This window comes from Dasypus novemcinctus, chromosome 19 (genome assembly GCF_030445035.2).
Source record: "Dasypus novemcinctus isolate mDasNov1 chromosome 19, mDasNov1.1.hap2, whole genome shotgun sequence".
NCBI lineage: Eukaryota > Metazoa > Chordata > Mammalia > Cingulata > Dasypodidae > Dasypus > Dasypus novemcinctus.
In genome coordinates this window covers 29206234-29219230 of record NC_080691.1, presented here as the reverse complement: position 1 = coordinate 29219230, position 12997 = coordinate 29206234, and the positions used below count along the sequence as shown (strand labels likewise).

Below are 12997 nucleotides of genomic sequence, written 5' to 3'. Positions count from 1 at the left end.
ATTTTGGAGTTCTCTGAATGGGTTTTGCATTTTTTTTAAAGTTTGAAAGGATTTCAAAATAAAAAGTTTAAGAAAAAAGATAGTACAGGCTCTGGAGTTAGACTGCCCTAAATTTCATTTATACCATCTCTGTGGTTTGGGGTGAGTTGCTATCTCTCTGTGCCTTCTTATCTACAATAGGGAGATAATGATAGTAATAGCAAATACTTTGTTATTTGTTGAGACATGTAGAATACGTACCCCACTGCCTGGCATATAATAAGTGCCCCACCAAAGTTTTCTATTATTCTCATCTCTAGTTGTGTTAGTTTCTCCTTGGTTATATCAAAAGCTCTTCAAAGCAGAGATGATATCTAGATCATTTATGTCCTCCACAATGATTTGTGTTATGCAGGGTATACAGCAAGAGCCCAACTAATGCTTGTAGATCTGACTCTCATTGACCCATACATTAATATCCTACAAGTTAAGATCCCTGGTTTTCCCATTAACAGGTAACCTGAGTTAACATCAAAGAGGAAAATTGTCATCAACAAAAGGAAGAAATGATCTTGGAGGAAGACCTGGGATTACTCTTTACTCTGCCATCTCCTAGCCATATGACTTTAAGACCCCATTTCTTTATCTACAAAATAGGGATTGTGCTTTGTATGAATTTAGAGACACAAAACTCTGACTCAAATTGTTGCAAACCACAAGTAAATATACGGTCTTAATTCCAGGTAGTGCAGCAGCCAGGTGGGCTCCAGGGCAGTTGAGCCGGCAGGCCCCAGGTCCTTGCCACCTTCCCGTTCTCCCTTCCGTGGCACAATGCTGTGCTCTCAGGCGGCCCCTCTCCTTATTTCAAGATGGCAGACACACCCGGACACCACAATGTCCAGAGAAAGAAAGGGACCACCTCTTGCTGTGACTCCTCCTTAGGAGGGAGAGAAACCTTTCCCAGAAGACCTCTCTCCGTGTCTCATATGCCCATTCCTGAAGCACGTGCAGGTGAGAGAATGCAATTACCATGATTAGGTTAGGCGGATCACCCGGGTGATGGGGGCAGATTGGGAGTTCATCAGTGCCACTGCCGAGAACCAAATTCACATGGTTGTTGTAGCAATGAAACGAGATCATTGTGCCATACGTGATGTCCAGCATATACATGACACTTGAGAGATGCTGTCCTCATTTTCTCTTTTCCTCTCTCTTTCATCTCATATAGAGTCACCAGGTTTCAAGCATCCAAGCTCCTTAATGTGACTTCGATTTGTCCATTTCTCTGCATGACTCCATCACACACCCCACCTCCAGGTCGACATCACCTCTCTCCTGAACCTCCTCAGCAACCCACAATTGTCTTTCCTGATTCTCTCATTGATCCCATCCTACTCATTGGCTCCACAGTAGCCAGAGTGATTTTTCAATATACCACAAAATGCTTAAAACTTTCAATGGCTTCCCATTAGCCCTAGAAGAAAATCAAATCCAGATGTGGTGGCCATGACCATGTGTCTCTCAGACTTCCAACCACAGGGACCATTTTGACGAAGGACCTCAAATGCTGAGCTCTGATCTTTATGCAAGGTCACAGTTCCCTCGGCCTGGGGCTGGGTGGCAGGGATACTAAGGAAGGTGAACACGAGGGATTCCTTGGACGGCTGACGTTGGCCAAGGGCTCCCAACAGCATGGCCAGCCTTCCTTAGACTGCACCCCACTTTTCTCTCAGGCAATTCTCCTAGTATAATCCTTCTATGGGTAATCTTGTCTTGGTGTCTGCTTCTAGGAAGGCCAAGACTAACACACCAGGGCATGGTATGAAAAGTTTTCCATAACCTCGACTCTGTCCACCTGCCCAGCCTCATCTCTCACTGCCTACCCTTCTCACTAGATACTCCAACCACCCGAAATACCTACAGTTCTCTTCTTAGGTGCTGTCACCACATGCTCGTCTTTTGTTCCCACACCACTCCCACACCTACATTCCCAGTCTCAGTGTAAGCGTCCTTTCTTCTAGAATTTTCTATCCTCCCTCCTCTTACATGCACACATACCAGGGCTACATGCCTCTGCTCTGGATGCCCAGAACACTCTTCCCAAACCCCCATTAAAGCACCATCACTCTCTATTTTAATTTTGATGCACGTGCCCCCCATAAAGAATCCGAGCTGCACAGGGGGCAAGAGCATGTTAGCCTCCTTCCTCTAGGCTGTCCAGTGCCCGGAATGGGACCTGACACACAGCAAGTGTTGGCTGATCGGGGATTCTTTTCTTCTGCCCATGGCCCCAGTACCCACCTGGGGAGGCACAGAGCATCCCCGAGAGAGAGCCTACAAAAGAGATGCGTGTTACACGTTCCCAACATCCACCCGGCTTGGATAGAGAGGGATCTGGAAAAGCTCCTAACGCCCAGAGATCAAGCTTAGAGACCTAGCCGGCCTGTCCATCCCTGGGTTTAGGCAGGAGCAGGTCTCTGCCCCAGGGAGGTTCCCTTTAAATGTGTGTCAATCATGCTCTGGCAAATCCGGGATTAACAGATCAAAGCGGACAAGCTGCCTATCAGGGGAGGGGGCAGCTCTGGCAGCGAGCTGGAGCAGGGCAGGGCCGGCCAGGGCTTACAGGAGATGGTTGGAGTGGAAGACACACAAAGCAGTCTGTGCGCTGCACAAAGGCACCCGGCCAGGGGGCGTAGGGCTGCCACCCCTCCCCCAGTCCCTCCTTCAGTCTGCGTGCCCTGCTGTGAGGCTGAGCCGCCAGATTCAACCCCCCCCCCCCCCAGAGAGGGCATCTTTGGGTGCAGAGATGCTACGAACCAGCAGCAACCCTGGGCAAGGAGGGGCCGCTCTGGGGAAGGAACTTGGGCTGAAGGCCGGCAGACTTGGCCCCACCTTGCTGGGTGTCCCTGGGAAGTCATCTCCTTCCTGGGCTATTTTTGAACCCATGATGGACCAGGCACTGAGATGTGGCCTGAGAATGCAGCAAAGTGCTCTCCGAATGCATGAATAGATGGGGCAAACGGGCATCCAACAAGCCAGCACTCCTGAATGACGACAGCTCTAATACGTCCTATGAAGAAAAGTCTAGGGTTCCAGAAGAGAGGATTCTAGGGAGAGTCTCCTTTGCAAGAAGACAAGGAATTGTTCAGGAGGAAGTATGAGTCAGCGTTAGCTAGAAGGTGGGCAAAAATGGGTAAGAAAGGATTTGGGCTAGGAACAGCGTTTATCCTTTCAAAACGGTTCCCTATCTATTTATGAAATACTTACCCTCTTATGTGTTGGGTGTGTGGGACAATGAAGAAAGGGAGAGAAGTCCAGTAAGTGAGGAGCAAAGAGGGGAAGAGGAGAATGGAATGAGTTCTAGTGAAAGGTGGAGGCAGGCGCCTGGCTAGTCAGGGCTTTGTAGGGCAGAGGAGGGGTTTGTAGAAAGACTTTGGAAGGTTTCAAGTGGCCGCTGGCAGGATCCGATCTGCCCGTGGAGATCCCTCTGGCTGCTCTGGGGAAATACTCAATGCCTGTCTGCTCCTGCTGGGGTGATGGCAGGGCTGCCCTACCTCTGCTCACCTTTGGCCAGGTAACCTGTATCCTCTTTCTTGATGAGAACCAGAGGAGCTACTGTCTTTCAGGATCTCAGGTTCCATGGTTCCCCACGCCCAGGGGGCACCCCTGCTCTAATGGACCAGTAGCCATAACCTTATCACTCAACGGCAAATGCATTCCCAGGGCTTGCCCCTTTGCAAAGTTATCTACTTGCATTTTGTGATCCAAGGGATGGTTCATAAGCTCGAGTTTGTCACTGAGGCGAACACTTCATTTTCCACCCAGCAGACAATCCCTTATTTGTGGCTATTGTGCTTCATCAGGGAGAGCTGGGACCTCTCTCATCCCAAGGAAATCAGTCTTGATTGATCGAAGCTAATCATGGAAAGTCCATTCTCCTTGCCAGTGACTGGTTTAGGTAAAGGAATGTTACATAACTCTGAGGGCCCTTGAGGAAAGGTTTTCCTTGTTCTTGAAAAAGGACATAAGAAAGGATGCTGTTCCATTGTGTCTGCCTGTGATGGCTGGAGATGCTGCAGCCCTCTTGCAGTGGTGAGGGAAAACACCATTAACACTCTGAGGATAGAACAGGCAAAGGTGGAAAGAACCTGAGGTCTAGATGAGTTGCTGAATTAACCAAACCTTCCTCAGGATATTTTTTTACATGGAAGAATACATTTCTTTTATTAAGTAAGCCATTTTCAGTTGTGTTTTCTGGGACCTACAGCCAAAAGCATTTAATTGGTGCAGTTTCTCTTTTTCTGGGCCTGAGTTGGAGATGTAGGTCATAAATCTTTATAAATTTTACAATCCCTCTGTCTATAATAGGTAGGGATGTGGTTAGCAAGTCAGCCCCATGATATATGAAATCAATGTCTTATAAAGCTTCCCTCCTTGGTATCATGTAAACATTCAAATATGGTGTGATCAGGAAGTTCTCCTAGGCACCTGGCTTAAATATCTACTGCTGCTCCAGGGGCTCTTCCTGGGTGAAGGAAGACCTTTCCAGGTCACCTCTGTTCCTCAAACAACTGCCCAGAAACTTGACCCCTTGGGTGGTGACCTTGGCTGTGGCTGGACCTCTAGCACCTATGCCAGTGCCGTCACCAAGTTGGTCTTGATAAAGGTTTTATTTTTAAGAAACAAACACGAAATCTTTACCAGAAGGTCTGGTGGAGGTCTCTCTCTTAGAGAAAAACAAAACAAATTAAAAAACCCCAACAAACTAAAATCAAGCATTTCTGTCTTTTGACTGAGTCACAAATGCAACCATTGCTATAGTTTTAGTTCAGGCCTGGCGTTCCCAGCGGGACTGGGAATAACTGGATTTCTCAGCCCCGTGGAGGGGAAAGGCTCCCCAAAATACGGTTCTGGCAGCAATGGCCACCAGGGGGCAGTGGTGCACCCACGGACAGGTCCTGGGGCCTTGGGAACTTCTAGTCCACCCAGCCTCCAGGCCACCCAAAGCGGCCCAGGGGTGCCACTTTTTTTGAACACACACCGTGAAGAGAGCACACCCCTCCCCAGCTCCAAGTCAGCTGATCTCCCCTGATGGTCTTTCTGCCGGACTCCTGTGGCTCCTATTTTCTGCTTTGAATTAGACGTAGTCATTTGCCTACAGGTTTCATCTCCTCTGGGAGATACAAGGTCCATTCCTTTCTGTTTTAAATAAAATATAACATACATACAGAAAAGGGCCCAATTCACAAAGTTCGAGCTCAGGGAATTTCCAACGGGTTAAGAACAGAATATTCTCAAGGCCAGACGTCCCCCCACGGCCACTGTCGATGCGAGCTAAACCCCACACTCAGGCGTGAGGTTGCTGCAGGCAGGCGGCTCCCATCTCCCTTGCCCGCCTTCTCACCCACAGGTCAGCCTGTCCTGCCTCTGTGCTGAAGGTAAAGGGAAGCACGTTTGTGCCTGGCTTCTTGGATTCAGTACTGGTTGTAAGATTCTATATGTCGTTGCCTATAGAAGTAGTTAATTTGATAGATGAAGAAACTAAGGCTGAGAGAGAGGAATTACAAAGCCACCTTGATGTGGGCTATGGGTGGAAGGCTCTTTGTCTCTTCAGAGATAACTAAGTTGTTTGACTTGTGGGTGTGGAACGGTGAGAGGCTGCAGTCCTGCCCTTAGGGACTGGCAGCGGCTCCAGTCCCAGGAAATGTTTAACAATGCAAGGGCTATAAACTTTAAGTATTTAGGGGAAATGCAAAAACCAAATACGCTAAAGGCTTATCTAGAATGTCTGGAGTCCATGCTAAAAGCTTACCTAAGATGTGGAAGATATATGCTAATTGAAGCCTATTGAGAACTGAAACAAAGGGACCATTTGGCCTTTCCTCTCTGTATAAAAGACGTTTGAAAATCTTGTTCAGGGCTCGGGATTCAAACTGAAAGCTCCCGAGTCCGGCCGGCCGTCAATAAACCATTTTTCCTTCTCAAAATCATTCCTGAGTCCTGGCCTCTCTATACTCAAATAATTGAACTTCTCTTAAATTCCACAACAACCTAGCCAACCAACAAAGCTCACCCCTCCTCCCTGTCACCTCTAGGGGTCACTGTCCTGCTGCAGCAACAGCACCCTTCCGTGGGGGTGAGATGGGGGGGGGGGGGGGTAGGGGGAGACCAGCACCTTCCTTTCCGCCCAGGAGGGACATTTTCTCTTTGGAAAAGACCACTTCATTCTTTTTTTTTTTTTAAGACCTTCCTCATTCTGCACTTCAAAATAAACTCCTCTTTATTTCCCCAGCTCTTTCCTTCCTGCGCTCTCGATATAAAACCTTTCGCCAACACCGCTTGCAATTACCACCGAGAGAAATATCTATTCTGGGCGATTCATTTGTGCTTTCCCGGGACCTGTCTTTAACACACCTGAATGATCCTCTCTGGGACAGCCTCCCTTCTGAGCAGCCCCTCTTCAGGGCCACCAGCTCTGACTTCCCCCGTTCCATCCAGACGCCCGTCCTTTCCATGATTTCATTCCTTGCACTGTTGGAAATGGATCCCTGGACCCAGCCTGTGCTGATAAGACGAAGGCCTCTTCCCTGCCTGGGGCCGCTGGGGTTCAATGGGAGCCTCTTTTACTTCCGTGAGATATTTAGATAGCAGTTTTCGTCCACACCACCGGTCTCTTTGCCTCCGCTTAGAGTGAAGATAAGCAACTGACTATTGGATCAGGAGGTAGGTAGGAGTGTGTGTCTGTGAGGTGGCGGCTATGTGCTGAATCAGAACTTTAACCCCAGGTTGGTAACTGATTCAAAGTGGGGCCTTGAGAATGCCAGGTGCTCACCCTTGACCTCAGGGTACAATACAAGCCGTAAAAGGAAGGGGACGTGCGCCCAGGGGGCAGTCCACGAGGGGCATTCTCCCTCAGCTGGGCAAGCTGCATCCTGCACAAGGATGCCCTGTGGAGGGGGAAAGTGGGGGTTCCAGTCGAGCTCGAAGCTCTCACCAAGCTGGGTGCCAGAGCCAGGGGTCCCTTTTCCTATTCACACAAAGTCACTGGGATGGGGTTCGGGGCCTTCATCAAGACCCTGAAACTGGAAGCAAATTTTTGCAGGTGGGTCATTTTTCTGGTGCACGACATTGGCTTCCCAAGAGGCCCGAGACCCATGGAAGGATCCAGAGCCCTTAATTTGCACGGTCTCCCTGGCCCTTGGCTTTCCTGCCATTCCGTAAGTTTGTTCCCCTTTCCTTTCCCCTTTGCCCATCTCCTCTAGCTCTGATCAAAAACCAAGGAGCCCACCCCTCCAAGTGACACAGCTGGAAAAAGGAGGCTGCCCCAGCAGCCAGGAAATGGTTTCATTTCTCGGTTAAGCAGTTTGACTCCAGGGATATTTATGGGCAGGGAAAGGCACTGCTAGGAAGGGTGGGGTGAGAAATTAATAAGACGTGTTATCTGGGGAGGCAGCAGGGTGCAGAGGCAGCTGCTGCCAGAGAGGGCCAGAAGCTCCTGTTCTGGGTTTCTGGCTGAAAGTGAGAAATGAAAACCACTGCACTGGAGGTGACTGGTGGTGGGGAAATCCAACACCCTGGGAGCTTTCGGGACTTCCTAGCATCCCCTTTTTGTTCAGGCTGATTGGAAGAAAGGAGAGCAGGCTCCAACTCCCGGGGGGGCTGGCAGAAAACCCATGATTTCAACCCAGGACTTGGTCATTCACACTGCAGAAAGGATTTTGTGCCCAACACTTCTTAAGCCTCCATTAAATATTTAAGTAGCTGGCCCCCGGAGCATTTAAATTAGGATTTGATTTATGTCAGATTGATTTACACATCACCTTTGCCAATTAACCTCGCAGGGAACGTGGAATTGGGGCCGGGAGATTCATCTGCTTAGCTGGGGGGAGCAAACCTGGAGGATGATGGAGACTCTGGGGGCTGAATCCCCACGTTGGAGCTGCGTGTTCTGGGAGACTTCCCTGTGCTCGACCCCTTTCTACTCGAGCTTCGTCAAGTTCTGGTCTTTTGCAGCCCCACCATTCTCAAGGAGACATGTGACATTTCAGCCAGCGGAGTGATGGCAGAATTGATTACCACAGTCCCCAGGTCTTCATAGAACTCTAGGGAATTTGAAAGCAGATATGCCCACTCTAAGTAAATTTAGTGCATGGAAATTCCAACCAACAACAGCGCGAATTAGGTAGAGTAATTCTTTCCATACCCAGAATATTGCCACAGGATTCTTTTTCAATACTAGTGGCCACCGAGCGTTTTCAATGTAATTCATTCATTCTTTAGGTGCCTGAGCAAATTCATCTCTCTCTCCATTCCCCTTTCCCTTTTCCTCACAATAATTATAGTGGCTCATGCTGTGCCCTAGCACTGGGCTAAGCATTTTACTGACATCTCATTTACTATTAACAACCCTGTTAAGTTAATTCTCCCCCACGGTGCAGATGAGGAAATTGAGGCTCAGATGGGTTAAGTAACTTGTCCAAAGTTGCACAGCAGGTAAGTGGCAAAGTCAGGATTTGAACCCAGGTCAGTCTGAGTCCCAGAGGTTGGGACAGGGCAAAGTTAGCACTCTGAGGGAGGTGGAAGCAGCAGGACTGAGGGGGTGAGGTAGAACCACTTCACTAGTGGGTTGACTACGCATGTCGAGGGTGGGAAGGGGAAGTTCAAAGAGAGGGTCCCCGCTGGAGTAAAGGTGAGACGAACCCCTCCCCAATGGATGCCAGACACCTTCACTCCCAGCTTCCCATTCAAAGGACTCTGCTCCTTGTGTGTTGCTTAGAAGAATCTTCAGATCCCCAGATTCTAGGCTCCCGTTTGATTTGCATAGCCACGCCCACCCACACACCCACGTGCCTCCTCCCCTGCTTCCCAGAACCCTCCTCTCTCGACATCTCCACCTCCTCCTGCTTCCGTCACCCTCAGGTCAGGGAACACAGCGGCTGCCACCCACAGAGCATACGTATGCTGAATCCTCAGCCCAGACTCGAAGTCCACAGTCTTGAGAGGACTCAGGCAAAAGCTCCAAAAGAGTGTGTCCTGAGAGAGGGCAAATTTTTTCCCCCAGTTTTAAAGTTCCCTGATTCTCTACCTGAAACTTTTGTCTGTTTCAAAATGGAAAAAGCAAATTCCAGAAAGGGAGAGTGTCTTATCCATGAGCGAGAGACTAATGGGCAGAAGAACTGGATTTCAAGCACTCAATTCATTCATTCAACAAAGCTTTATTGAACAGCTACCATGTGCCAGTCATAAGGAGCTGGAGACACAACCTCCGGCAGCTTACAGTCTCGGCTGTAGACGGGATGGCTCCCATCTTAAGGAATTTTTTAAATGGTGGGGATATTAAGTTGGCCATTTATTTTACAAGCATTTATAATTGTACTTTCCATAATCCAGAACCCAAAGTATTTACAGAGATTATTTCCTCAAAATAACCCTATAAGGTCAGATACTCTTTTATCTCCATTTCACAGATGAGGAAACTGAGGTACAGAAATGTGAAGTAAGTGGCAGAGCTGGGATTCAGACTCACACCGTGCATCTGCAGTATACTACCTCATTTGGCCTTTCCCAACCACAACAGCAAGACATTGTAAACGAAAATAAACATTACCAATATTCTCCTCAAAACTGACAGTAAAATAGGTAAATATATACATGTATCCGTAAAGAACGCATAACTGGAACTAAGAAACCTGAATGACACACAGCAGTCGAGACGATAGAAAACACAGATTTGGAGCCACTTCCTTTCCCAGGGTAGCTGTTGTTAAACCACACATTTGGGTATGTGTCTCCAGGCAGGCAAAGAGAAAAAGAAAAAGTCTAGGTTGTATCATTTTTATAATTCCTGAGTAGAAAACTGGTTAGTTCTTCTGGGGAAATAACCACAGTCTCCCAATTGTTTTTTGTTATCCTTTTGAAAAAAAACAAAATCAAATAGTCCTGAACCCTGAGCCCTTGAAGGCAAAGAGCACAGTGTGCTCATCTCTCTGAAGCGTTGTCTGCTAGAGGGGAACAGTGGGGGGCGCGTTACTATCTGGGGAGCCAGGAAGGGCTTCTCTGAGGAGGCGACATTTTCGCTGACAATTGTAGAATGAGGAGGAGCCACCGATCTGGGGGACAAACAGGCCAGGGTGAAGTGTGAAGACCTTAAGTCAGGAATGATCGTGAACCAGGGTGAAGTGTGAAGATCTTAAGTCAGGGATGAGCGTGACGTGTAGCAGGCACGGCAAGGAGACCAGTGTGGCTGCGGGAGGGCGAGGGAGAGGAGGGGAGGGCGAGAGCAGGGGGGAGAGGGAGGCCGGCCGGGCATCTGGGGCTTCATTCAAAGCACAGTGGTGCAGGTTCTGAGCACAGAAGTGACGCGAGCTGGTTTGCTGTTGACATGGTCGCTTTGGCCACCGCGTGCGGTGCAGCTCGGAGGGGGGTGAACCATGTAAAGAGCGAGCACGCGACTAGGTGGCTGTCCCCATCGGCCAGATGAGAGATGGCGGCAGCTCGCCTGGGCCAGCGCGTGGGGCTGGAGGAAATGGATTCAGGCTGTATTTTGAATTTAGACCTGATAGGCCTCCTGCTGGATTATGTGCTTGAGAGACAAAGGCTACTCCTTTAGTCCAAGGTATCACGTTGTTCATCTATCTACCTGCGGCTGGCGTTGTTTTTCGCTCAACAAATACCTCGGCCCTCTTTCCATGTCCGGACATACGCTTCGGCCTCTTTCATTTTAACATGCCCTCCATGTTCTGGGCAGATCACAATTTATTCTTTATACATTACCCCATGGCTGGACACTTAGGATGTCTCGAATTTCTCACAGTTATGGCAATGCTGCAAAAAATATTAATTCAATCACTCGTTTCTTCTACAAATTTCTTGAGTGGAATTGGAGCATAGGTCTGAGGTGCTCTCCAGGCTAGAAGGTACATCCAGCTCGGTTGTGGAGTCCTTCCACTCTAACAGGAATTCTGAGCCAATGAAGCATTAACTTCCCCTTGTCTATCCCACCCCGGCCTCTGGGAGACGGTATTCTAGTTTCTGACTCTATGAATTTGCTTATTCTAATGATCTCCTATCAGTGAGAAATTGCACTCTCGGTCCTCTTGTGTCTGGCTTGTTTCACTCAACACAAGGTCTCCAAGGGCCATCCGCGTTGTTCGTTGTATTGGAACTTCATTCCTTCTAATAGCTGAATAGTATTCCACAGATTGCCTATACCACCTTGTGTGTGTATCTTCTTGCCATACCATACCCCACTGTTTCAGGGGCCAGAGGTTTGCTAGACACCCCTATGCAGAGAAGCCCATCCCTTCCCCACTCTCTGAAGATGAACCGTCCCAGAGGAACCCCCTGCCTCCTTCCCCCCTCTCTACTTCCTGTGCCTTCCCAAATTTAAAAATTGCAGTTCCTGGGGGCCATATGTGTCTGGTCTTTAGAAACAGGAAGTGGCATTTTGGGAATGGGGACCCGGCTGCCAACTACAGCTTGGATCTGGGAACTAGCCTGATGTTCCTTGGAGACAGTTTAGCTTCCCTCTCACACATACCCTCCTTAGAACCCAGGGCCAGCCGGGGAGATTAGAGCCTCGTACCTGCCTGACTCATAACTCTCCATCTGTGACAGCATGGCATTCTCAGTAGGGAGAGAAAAAGAGAGAGGGTGGAAGAGAAAGAATCTCGCTTTACTTTCTAGCCTTTCTCCAAAAGCAACCTACAATTCTTTTCGGCCTGCTCTGCATCTCTATCTTTATCAAAAACAAACAAAAAGCTGTTTATGAGGCAACATGTTTGACAGATAGAAGGATAATTGCCGTACTATGCAAAGAACTCTTCAAATATGAAAGAACCACCTAATTCTATTGAGCAGATGAAAGATATGAAGAGGTATGCAATCACCGAAAAATACAAAATGGCCAGCAAGCATGCAAAGATGCACGCCCTCCATCATTAGAGAAAGGAAAATTAAAACAAGCGCACACTACTTCCAACTCTCCAAATGACATGGGTGAAAGAGCTTGATAATTCCCGATCTTATGAAAATCAGGGAAAAGGATTCTCTGACCCCAGGGCAGGGGGTGCAAACTATTAGTGCCACGCAATTTGACAATATCTTCTTCTAGCTATGCCACTTCTGGGTATTTATAGTATAGCTATACTTCCAAAGTGAACAAAGTGGGCAAAGAAAAATGCACTTATTGTAGTATTGTTTACTGCAGCAAAAATCCTGAAAACAGCCTATTGTGAATCAATAGGACATCGATTAAATAAATAAATGATGATACATCTATATAATAGAATACTATGTAGCCACGAAAAGAACAGGGTAGCTCTAAATATAGTTACATGCAGAAAAAAAAACTAAGATACAAAAGTTAAGTTTCCCAATATAATAGTTTTCATGTGAAACATTTCTGAAAGAATGCATAAGAAGGCACAATAGTAGTTGCCGCTACAAAATTAAGATGAAAAAACTAAGTTTTTTTACATTGCCACATGGTTGTTTTAAAAGCCATTATCAGGAAGCGGATTTGGCTCAATCAGTAGAGCATCTGCCTACCATACTGAAGGTCCAGGGTTCAAACCCAGGGCCTCCTGACCCATGTGATGAGCTGGCCCACGAGCAGTGCTGATGTGCACGAGGAGTGCCGTGCCACACAGTGGTGTCCCCCTCATAGGGGAGCCCCACGTGCAAGGAGTGTGCCCTGTAAAGAGAGCCGCCCAGTGCAAAAAAAAGTTCAGTCTGCCAAGGAGTGGCGCTGCACACATGGAGAGCTGATGCAGCAAGATGACGCAACAAAAAGGGACACAGATTTCCGGTGATGCTGGCAAGAATACAAGTGGACACAGAAGAACATACAGCGAATGGACAGAGAGAGCAGACAACTGGGGGAGGGGATGGGAGGGGGTGGAAGGGGAGAGAAATAAATAAATCTTTTTAAAATAATAAAAAAATAAAAGCCATTATCATGTCTTCCTTTTATGATTAAAACTTGTTTAAAAGATATTTAATGCCAAGCAGATCCCCC

The 12997-nt window shown here is 48.0% G+C and overlaps 1 protein-coding gene across 1 annotated transcript in view; it reads right to left on the bottom strand.

The window, feature by feature from the left end:
- SRRM4 (serine/arginine repetitive matrix 4) overlaps positions 1–12997 on the bottom strand; it is a 154947-nt gene that overhangs the window by 112545 nt on the left and 29405 nt on the right. The gene's annotated exons all lie outside the window — the stretch shown is intronic.